Genomic DNA, 11797 nt, shown 5'->3' with positions numbered 1-11797 from the left:
CTGGAAGCAGAAATACCCCAAGTAATTGGCAGATAAGAAGGATGGCAAAGTGAACATAGGTATATTCGATATACATGTTATTGATGTGTACTTTACTAGTGTTTATAGCAACCCCTCAGTATTTGATACTAGTTCAGTTGCTAAGAATAGTAACTCGAAACGGGAGTTGCAGAATGAACATAGACTAGTTAAGGGTGAAGTGACGATGTGTATTGGAAATGGTTCCAAGATTGATATGATCATCATTGCACACTCCCTATACTTTCGGGATTAGTGTTAAACCTAATATTTAGTGTTTGCGTTGAGCATGAATATGATTGGATCATGTTATTGCAATACGGTTATTCATGTAAGTTAGAGAATAATTGTTGTTCTGTTTACATGAATAAAACCTTCTATGGTCATACACCCAATGAAAATGGTTTGTTGGATCTCGATCATGGTAATACATGTTTTCATAATATTGAAGCCAAAAGATGCAAAGTTAATAATGATAGTGCAACTTATTTGTGGCACTGCCGTTTAAGTCATATTGGTGTAAAGCGCATGAAGAAAATCCATGCTGATGGACTTTTGGAATCACTTGATTATGAATCGGTTGATGCTTGCGAACCATGCCTCATGGGCAAGATGACTAAGACTCCGTTCTCTGGAACAATGGAGCGAGCAACAGATTTGTTGGAGATCATACATACTGATGTATGTGGTCCGATGAATATTGAGGCTCACGACAGGTATCATTATTTTCTGATCTTCACAGATGATTTGAGCAGATATGAGTATATCTACTTGATGAAACACAAGTATGAAACATTTGAAAAGTTCAAAGAATTTCAGAGTGAAGTGGAGAATCATCATAACAAAAATAAAAGTGATCGCAGAAGTAAAATATTTGAGTTACGAGTTTGGCCTTCAGTTAAAACAATGTGAAATAGTTTCACTACTCACGCCACCTGGAACACCACAGTGTAATGGTGTGTCCGAACGTCGTAACCGTACTTTATTACATATGGTGCAATCTATGATGTCTCTTACCAATTTACCACTATCTTTTTGGGGTTATGCATTAGAGATAGCTGCATTCACATTAAAAAAGGGCACCATCTAAATCCGTTGAGACGACACCGTATGAACTGTGGTTTGGCAAGAAAGCAAAGTTGTCGTTTCTTAAAGTTTGGGGTTACGATGCTTATGTGAAAAAGCTTCAACCTGATAAGCTCGAACCCAAATCGTAGAAATGTGTCTTCATAGGATACCCAAAGGAGACTGTTGGGTACACCTTCTATCACAGACCCGAATGCAAGACATTCGTTGCTAAGAATGGATCCTTTCTAGAGAAGGAGTTTCTCTTGAAAGAAGTGAGTGGGAGGAAAGTAGAACTTGATGAGGTAACTATACCTGCTCCCTTATTGGAAAGTAGTTCATCAAAGAAATCTGTTCCTGTGACTACTACACCAATTAGTGAGGAAGCTAATGATAATGATCATGTAACTTCAGATCAAGTTACTACCGAACCTCGTAGGTAAAGCAGAGTGAGATCCGCACCAGAGTGGTACGGTAATCCTGTTCTGGAGGTCATGTTAGTTGACCATGACGAACCTACGAACTATGAGGAAGCAATGATGAGCCTAGATTCCGTGAAATGGCTTGAGGCCATGAAATCTAAGATGAGATCCATGTATAAAAACAAAGTATGGACTTTGATTGACTTGCCCAAAGATCAGCGAGCCATTCAGATTAAATGGATCTTCAAGAGGAAGACGGACGCTGATAAGTAGTGTTACTATCTACAAAGCTAGAATTGTCGCAAAAGGTTTTCGACAAGTTCAAGGTGTTGATTACGATGAGAGTTTCTCACTCGCATCTATGCTTAAGTCTGTCTGAATCATGTTAGCAATTGCCACATTTTATGAAATCTAACAAATGGATAAACAAAACTACATTCCTTAATGGATTTATTATAGAAGAGTTGTATATGATGCAACAAGAAAGTTTTGTCAATCCTAAAGGTGCTAACAAAATATGCAAGCTCCAGCGATCCATCTATGGACTGGCGCAAGCATCTCGGAGTTAGAATATACGCTTTGATAAGTTGATCAAAGCATATAGTTTTATACAGACTTGCGGTGAAGCCTGTATTTACAAGAAAGTGAGTGGAAGCACTACAACATTTCTGATAAGTATATGTGAATGACATATTGTTGATCGGAGATAATGTAGAATTATTCTGCAAAGCACAAAGGAGTGTTTGAAAGGAGTTTTTCAAAGAAAGACCTCAGTGAAGCTGCTTGCATATTGAGCATCAAGATCTATAGAGATAGATCAAGACGCTTGATAAGTTTTTCAATGAGTACATACCTTGACAAGATTTTGAAGTAGTTCAAAATGGAACAGTCAAAGAAAGAGTTCTTGCCTGTGTTACAAGGTGTGAAACTGAGTAAGACTCAAAGCCCGACCACGGCAGAAGATAGAAAGAGAATGAAAGTCATTCCCTATGCCTTGGCCATAGGTTCTATAAAATATGCCATCTGTGTACCAAACCTATTGTATACCCTGCCCTGAGTTTGGCAAGAGAGTACAAAGTGATCTAGGAGTAGATCACTGGACATTGGTCAAAATTATCCTTAGTGGAATAAGGATATGTTTCTCGATTATGGAGGTGACAAAAGGTTCATCGTAAAGGGTTATGTCGATGCAAGTTTTGACACTGATCCAGTTGACTCAAAGTCTCAATCTGGATACATATTGAAAGTGGGAGCAATTAGTTAGAGTAGCTCCGTGCAGAGCATTGTTGACATAGAAATTTGCAAAATACTTACGGATCTGAATGTGGCATACCCGTTGACTAAACTTCTCTCTCAAGCAAAACATGATCACACCTTAGTACTCTTTGGGTGTTAATCACATAGCGATGTGAACTAGATTATTGACTCTAGCAAACCCTTTGGGTGTTGGTCAAATTACGATGTGAACTATGGGTGTTAATCACATGGTGATGTGAACTATTGATGTTAAATCACATGGCGATGTGATCTAGATTATTAACTCTAGTGCAAGTGGGAGACTGAAGGAAATATGCCCTAGAGGCAATAATAAAGTTATTATTTATTTCCTTGTTTCATGATAAATGTTTATTATTCATGCTAGAATTGTATTAACCGGAAACATAATACATGTGTGAATACATAGACAAACAGAGTGTCACTAGTATGCCTCTACTTGACTAGCTCGTTGATCAAAGATGGTTAAGTTTCCTAACCATAGACATGAGTTGTCATTTGATTAACGGGATCACATCATTAGGAGAATGATGTGATTGACTTGACCCATTCTGTGAGCTTAGCACTTGATCGTTTAGTTTGTTGCTATTGCTTTCTTCATGACTTATACATGTTCCTATGACTATGAGATTATGCAACTCCCGTTTACTGCAGGAACACTTTGTGTGCCACCAAACGTCACAACGTAATTGGGTGATTATAAAGGTGCTCTACAGGTGTCTCCAAAGGTACTTGTTGGGTTGGCGTATTTCGAGATTAGGATTTGTCACTCCGATTGTCGGAGAGGTATCTCTAGGCCCACTCGGTAATGCACATCACTATAAGCCTTGCAAGCATTGCAACTAATGAGTTAGTTGCGGGATGATGTATTAAGGAACGAGTAAAGAGACTTGCCGGTAACGAGATTGAACTAGGTATTGAGATACCGACGATCGAATCTCGGGCAGGTAACATACCGATGACAAAGGGAACAACGTATGTTGTTATGCAGTCTGACTGATAAAGATCTCTGTAGAATATGTAGGAGCCAATATGGGCATCCAGGTCCCGCTATTGGTTATTGACCAGAGAGGTGTCTCGGTCATGTCTACATAGTTCTCGAACCCATAGGGTCAGCTCGCTTAACGTTCGTTGACGATATAGTACTATGAGTTATGTATGTTGGTGACTGAATGTTGCTCGGAGTCCCGGATGAGATCACGGACATGACGAGGAGCTCCGGAATGGTCCGGAGGTAAATATTCATAATTGGATGATATGGTTTGGCTAAGGGGTCAGGCCCATGAGGCTATAAGTCGGTGCAAAAGGAGTTTTGCGGAGGCCAGGGGGCCAAACGCCGGAGACCCTGGCGTCTGGCCCTGGGCCAGACGCCGAGGCCCATGGCATCTGGGCCAGATGCCAAGGATTGTGGCGTTTGGTCCTGGAGTCCGAGTGGGACTCTTGCCTTTCGGGCAAAACTGACTTTGAGGAGGCTTTCGCTCCAAGTTTCGACCCCAAGGCTCAACATATAAATAGAGGGGCAGGGCTAGCACCAAAGACACATCAAGAAACACCAAGCCGTGTGCCGGCAACCCCGTCCCCTCTAGTTTATCCTCTGTCGTAGTTTTCGTAGTGCTTAGGCGAAGCCCTACGGAGATTGTTCTTCACCAACACCGTCACCACGCCGTCGTGCTGCCGGAACTCATCTACTACTTCGTCCCTCTTGCTGGATCGAGAAGGCGAGGACGTCACCGAGCCGAATGTGTGCAGAAATCGGAGGTGCTGTGCTTTCGGTACTTGGATCGGTCGGATCGTGAAGACGTACGGCTACATCAACCGCGTTGATATAACACTTCCGCGAACGGTCTACGAGGGTACGTAGACAACATTCTCCCCTCTCGTTGCTATGCATCACCATGATCCTGCATGTGCGTAGGAAAATTTTGAAATTACTACGTTCCCCAACACTTTCCTCACATGGGACAATGCTCTAATGATGATTGAGGGAGTCCTGGATTAGGGGGTATCCGGACAGCCGGACTATATCCTTTGGCCGGACAGTTGGACTATGAAGATACAAGATTGAAGACTTCGTCCCGTGTCCGGATGGGACTCTCCTTAGCGTGGAAGGCAAGCTTGGCAATACGGATATGTAGATCTCCTTCCTTGTAACTGACTCTGTGTAACCCTAGCCCCCTCTGGTGTCTATATAAACCGGAGGGGGCTAGGATTACACAGAGTCGGTTACAAGGAAGAAGATCTACATATCCATATTGCTAAGCTTGCCTTAGACGCGCAGTTTGGGACCCCCTACCCGAGATCCGCCGGTTTTGACACCGACATTGGTGCTTTCATTGAGAGTTCCTCTGTGTCATCATCGTTAGGTTGTATGGCCCCTTCAATCATCGATAGCTATGTAGTCCAGGGTGAGACTTTCCTCCCCGGACAGATCTTTGTATTCGGCGGCTCCGCACTGCAGGCCAACTCGCTTGGCCATCTGGAGCAGATTGAGAGTTACGCCCCTGGTCACCAGGTTAGGTTTGGAAGCATAAACCACACGGCCGACATCCACGGAGACTTGATCTTCGGCAGATTCGAGCCCTTGCCGAGTGCGCCACACGGTCATGATGAGCATGATTTAGCTCTACCATCGGATAGTGTTCGGGATATCGCACCGGCGACCGTTCCGACCCTCAATTCGGAGCCCATTGCGCCATCCAAGGACGGGTGGATAGACCCCGTCACGGAGGCTGCATCTTCAGCGGTGATCGAGCCAAATACCGACCTTACCCTTCATGAGAGCCGTGATGCCGAACTGCTGGACTCTTCCCCGGCCACGGACTCCGAACCGCCTGTGCCCGTGCCTATCGAATCCGACTGGGAGCCGATCATGGAATTCACCTCCCCGGATATCTTTCAGCACTCACCCTTCAGCGACATACTGAATTCATTAAAGTCTCTCTCCTTGTCAGGAGAGTCCTGGCCAAACTATGTCCGGCAGGATTGGGATGCGGATGACGAAGAAATTCGCCGCCCACCCACCACCCACTTAGTAGCCACTGTCGACGATTTGACCGACATGCTCGACTTCGACTCCGAATACATCGACGGTAGGGACGATGATGCAGGAGACGAACAGGAGCCACTGCCCACAGGGCACTGGACGCCCACTTCATCATATGATGTATATATGGTGTACACACCCAAAGAAAACGACGACGAGGAACGGAAGGACGCAGCGAAGGATCCATCCCTCGAGAAGCAGTCAAAGCGGCGGCATAAGCGCCGCTCCAAATCCCGCCTCGGCAGAAACATCGATCATATAGACCCAGCGATAGAGCAGGGTGAGCCAGCGGACGACGAACACGACATTGAACCACCGTCCGACCACGGCAACACGGAGAATCAAACCGAACAACCCGTCTCCGACGAAGATAGCAGTCCGGATGACATCACACCGGACAGGCACCCAGAGCAACAGAATCCTCATCAAAGGCTTGTTGCCACTGCAAGGAGTCTAAAAAAGCAGAAGCAAAGGCTCAGGGCTGCACAAGACATACTCAGAATTAGATGGAGTAAAGTACTCAACACTGCAGCAAAGTACGGTGGCAGTCGCCACACAAAGAGCTACCCGAAGCGAAAGCTATGCTACGTCTTGAGCTTGCGTTGGTTTTCCCCGAAGAGGAAGGATGATGCAGCAGAGTAGCGTAAGTATTTCCCTCAGTTTTTGAGAACCAAGGTATCAATCCAGTAGGAACCCACGCTCAAGTCCCTCGTACCTGCACAAAGCGATAGCTACTCGCAACCAACGCGATTAGGGGTTGTCAAGCCCTTCACGGTCACTTACGAGAGTGAGATCTGATAGATATAATATTTTTTGGTATTTTTGGTATAAAGATGCAAAGTAAAAAGTAAAAGCAAAGTAAAAAAGCAAAGCAAGATTAAAGTAATGGAGATTGATATGATGAGAATAGACCCGGGGGCCATAGGTTTCACTAGTGGCTTCTCTCAAGAGCATAAGTATTCTACGGTGGGCGAACAAATTACTGTTGAGCAATTGACAGAATTGAGCATAGTTATGAGAATATCTAGGCATGATCATGTATATAGGCATCACGTTCGTGACAAGTAGATCGAAACGATTCTGCATCTACTACTATTACTCCACTCATCGACCGCTATCCAGCATGCATCTAGAGTATTAAGTTAAAAACAGAGTAACGCCTTAAGCAAGATGACATGATGTAGAGAGATAAATTCATGCAATATGAAATAAATCCCATCTTGTTATCCTCGATGGCAACAATACAATACGTGCCTTGCTGCCCCTTCTGTCACTGGGTAAGGACACCGCAAGATCGAACCCAAAGCTAAGCACTTCTCCCATGGCAAGAACTACCACTCTAGTTGGCCAAACCAAACAGATAATTCGAAGAGACTTGCAAAGATAACCAATCATACATAAAAGAATTCAGAGAAGATTCAAATATATTCATAGATAGACTTGATCATATACCCCAATTCATCGGTCTCAACAAACACACCACAAACAGAAGATCACATCGAATAGATCTCCACAAGAGAGGGGGAGAACTTTGTATTGAGATTCAAAGAGAGAGAAGAAGCCATCTAACTACTAACTATGGACCCGAAGGTCTGAGGTAAACTACTCACACTTCATCGGAGAGGCTATGATGATGTAGAAGCCCTCCGTGATGACGGCCCTCTTCCGGCGGAGCACTGGAACAGGCCCCGAGATGGGATCTCGTGGATGTAAAAAGTTGCGGCGGTGGAATTAGGTTTTTGGCTCCTGTTCTGATCGTTTGGGGGTACGTGGGTATATATAGGAGGAAGAAGTACGCCGGAGGAGCAACGAGGGGCCCACGAGGCAGGGGGCGCGCCCTAGGGGGGGCGCCCCCCACCCTCGTGACCGCCTCTTTTGTTCCTTGGAGCAGGGTCCAAGTCTCCTGGATCACGTTCGGTGAGAAAATCACGTTCCCGAAGATTTTATTCCGTTTGGACTCCGTTTGATATTCCGTTTATCTAAAACACTGAAATAGGCAAAAAACAGCAATTCTGGGCTGGGCCTCCGGTTAATAGGTTAGTCCCAAAAATAATATAAAAGTGGAAAATAAAGCCCAATATAGTCCAAAACAGTAGATAATATAGCATGGAGCAATCAAAAATTATAGATACGTTGGAGATGTATAAAGCTGCTACCTGGATTCGATGATGAGGCCTTAGAGCCCCCACAATCAAAAAACAAAACAACCATCCGGTCGGATAGACGACCTCATGGCCAACATAGAGCGGCAAACGACGCCGCACACAAGCCAGTAAGCGATCCACGTAAGGATGCGCATCAAAAGGACGGCGCAACCAGATCCATCTACGGCCCAAGCAAGCGCGCTCCAGCAAGCAATGCAACACAACAAAAATCCGAACACCAGGGTACACCCAAATACAGGGGTGCCGCACACCCCCTATGTTTCACCGATGAGGTGCTGGACCATGGATTTCCAGAGGGATTCAAACCCGTAAACATAGAGGCGTACGATGGAACGACAGACCCTGGGGTCTGGATTGAGGACTACATCCTCCATATCCACATGGCTCGAGGAGACGATCTCCATGCCATCAAGTACTTACCCCTCAAGCTCAAAGGACCAGCTCGGCACTGGCTTAAAAGCCTCCCCGAAAACTCCATTGGAAGCTGGGAAGAGCTCGAGGACGCTTTTTGGGCAAATTTTCAAGGGACCTATGTCCGACCACCAGATGCAGACGATTTAAGTCACATAACTCAACAGCCCGGAGAGTCAGCCTGAAAGCTTTGGAACATGTTTCTCACTAAAAAGAACCAAATAGTCGACTGTCCGGACGCTAAAGCCTTAGCAGCTTTCAAGCACAGCGTTCGAGACGAATGGCTTGCCAGACACCTCGGCCAAGAAAAGCCGAGAACAATGGCAGCATTAACAAGCCTCATGACCCGCTTTTGCGCGGGCGAGAACAGCTGGCTAGCTGATGTAGCACCAGCGACCCAATTACATCCGAAGTCAGGGACGGAAACGGGAAGCCATGGCGCAGCAAAAACAATCGCCGGAATAAAGAAGACAACCCGAAGAGCACGGCGGTAAACGCCGGATTCAGAAGCTCTCGGCCAGATCAGCAAAAGCTGCCCTCCAAAGGCAACAGAGACGAACTGTCCAGCCTAAACAAGATTCTGGACAAAATATGTCAGATCCACAGCACCCCCGATAAACCTGCAAATCATACCCATAGAGAATGTTGGGTCTTCAAGCAGTCCGGCAAGCTCAACGCCGAACACAAGGGGCAGGATACACCAAGCGAAGACGAGGACGAGCCTCGCAAGAAAAGCAGTGGGGAACAGAATAAATTCCCACCATAAGTCAAAATAGTAAACGTGTTACACGTGATGAAGGGGAGAAACAAAGCGACACTCCTAGAGACACATGCCCCAGGGCCTATCACCGCGGAGTTCTGCCACTGGTTGTCCCAACCGACCACCTTTGGCCATCGGGATTACTCGGCAAGTATCCGGCATGCAGGATGGGCTGCCTTGGTGTTAGACCCGATAATTGACGGATACCACTTCACACGAGTCCTGATGGGGCGACAGTAGTTTAAACCTGATATATCAGGACACAGTCCACAAAATGGGGATAGACCCAACAAAAATCAGCCATAGCAATACTACCTTTAAAGGAGTAACGCCAGGCCCAGAAGCCCATTGCATGGGCTCCCTGCTACTAGAGGTTATATTCGGCTTCCTCGATAACTTCCGCAGCGAAAAGTTAACCTTCCACATCGCTCCGTTCCAAAGTGGCTATCAAGCACTACTCGGACGCGAAGCTTTCGCTCGCTTTAACACAATACCGCATTACACTTCCCTCATGCTTAAGATGCTCGGTCCACGTGGCATCATTACAGTAAATGGAAATATTGAACGCTCCTTGCGCGCGGAAGAACGTGCGGCTGCCTTGGCAGTCGCACACTAAACGGCCTCACCAACTAGAGCATCTGACAGGTCGTTAAGACCACAGACGCGGTTAGACGAGTCCGGTGTAGCTATATATAATTGATACAGGTTTGATGGCTATACCCCTATAACAATACAAGGGGCTCAACACATGTAAACAAGTGACAATTAGGCTCAACTTTACTCATCTTGAACTGTACATGGTTTATTTAGTATAACCTACCTTTTGCACGACAACTTTTCAGCTAAGTTCCTTTCTTTTACAGATGACCATCGTGCTACACCCGTCCAGGATACGGCACAACGGAGACACAGGCGCAAACGTGCAACAGGGACCCGTTTCAAGGATTCTTTTTAGATTAAGACCCTGCGTAACCCTTTTTTTACTGTGTCTTGTTGATACACATCCCCCGGATTCTCAGTACAATTGAGAAGGATGCTGACGTATTGGCATGTGGCCACGTCAGAATATTGCACGTACCTGGACACCAGGGGCTTATTACAAAGGGCACTGTTTAGCCCGGTTTACATCATAAAGACCGAATACCTTAGGGAGTGTTCGGCGTCGCGAGTTTGGCCTTATATGCATCAGCTCCGAATCATGTCTTTGGTCAAATGTTGGGTTTGCCTGGCTCCTATGTTTTGCTGCCTTACGTTCCGCTCTATCAGCTAAGGCGGCACCAGGAGAACTACTGCATTTGTGCCCTGGTTCATCCGGACGAGCACCTCGGTAGAGAAAGCCGAAAACTGACTATCATGATATAGCGTGAGACTGGTCAACCACTCGATGACCTCGCGGAATCTTCGGGATTCCTCTGCCTTAACGAAGGGCCGTTTCCCGGCCAGGCATGTAAGCGCCCCGAATTCGGATGAGCGCGGAGCCACCAGGGGCTACATAGTAGCCCCACTGTCAAACTCCTCTGGCTAAGTGAAAGTGTTAAAGCATTATAGTCCGATTGCCTAGTTCGCTGTGCTATCACCTCCTTAATGGACCAAGACGTTGGATCAAGTGTGAACATGCATCTTCTGCGAGCACCCCCGCATTATATGCGTGGGGGCTGAAGCCGACGACTGCCATCTTTCAGGTTATATACATATATACATAAATGGCCGCACAGGAGGTATTATAATTCTTTCAGGCACAAGTATAAAATAGCCTTTACAATTCAGTAAAACATTATTTTTCAATGGGAATACATGTCATTAGAACATAATATTCTTCGAGCCCTGCACTTCTATTGAACGAGCGCCCTCAAGAACTTCTCGAAAGTAGTACTCGGCTCTCATCCGGATCTTGGGCTGCAATGGCGGGGGCCTCCATCTCCTCCCAATATGTCTTCACACGGGCAAGGGCCATCCGCGCACCCTCTACGCACGCCGACCTCTTCATCGCGTTGATGTGCGGCACTGCACCAAGGAACTGCTGCACCAAACTAAAATAATTGTTCGGCTTTTGCCTTTCTGGCCATAGATGATCCACAACAGACCTCATGGCGAGTCTGGAAAACCTATTCATCTCGGCCCATTCGGCCAACCGACCAGTCAATGGAAGCGGATGCTCTGGAACGTTAAATTGTGACTAGAACAACTTTTCCACTTCGCGATCTTTTTGATCTCGGAAGTATTCGGCCGCATCGGCATCACTTGCCGCTAAGTCCAGATATGCGTCCGTAGAACTCCACAGCCGGTCCAAAGGGGCGTACCTAGGATCTCTGAACTTCATCCGCAGCATAAAGGGCTTCCCAGCCACGGTATCCCCGGCTTGATGCAGCTCCTCCTTCATCGCTCTCATTGCAGAGCGGGTGTCTTTGGTCGCCATCGTGGCCTTCTCCAGGTCTGTCCTCTTCGCTCGATCTTCCTTTTTAAGAAGCTCGTAACGGTCAGCGGCATTCTTCAATTCCACAGCCATCCTGGCTATCTCCTCCTTGCTTTGGCAGTGAGCAGCATGTTTGGCTTTCAGCTCCTTAATTGCCTTTAGGGTAGCCGCATCGCTTTTCCTGGCTTGTTCTTTGGCTCGGGCAAGTTCCGCCCAAAGGTTCTC

This window comes from Triticum aestivum, chromosome 3A (genome assembly GCF_018294505.1).
Source record: "Triticum aestivum cultivar Chinese Spring chromosome 3A, IWGSC CS RefSeq v2.1, whole genome shotgun sequence".
In the NCBI taxonomy this organism is placed as follows: Eukaryota; Viridiplantae; Streptophyta; class Magnoliopsida; order Poales; family Poaceae; genus Triticum; species Triticum aestivum.
Note: the sequence above shows the minus strand (reverse complement) of the source record.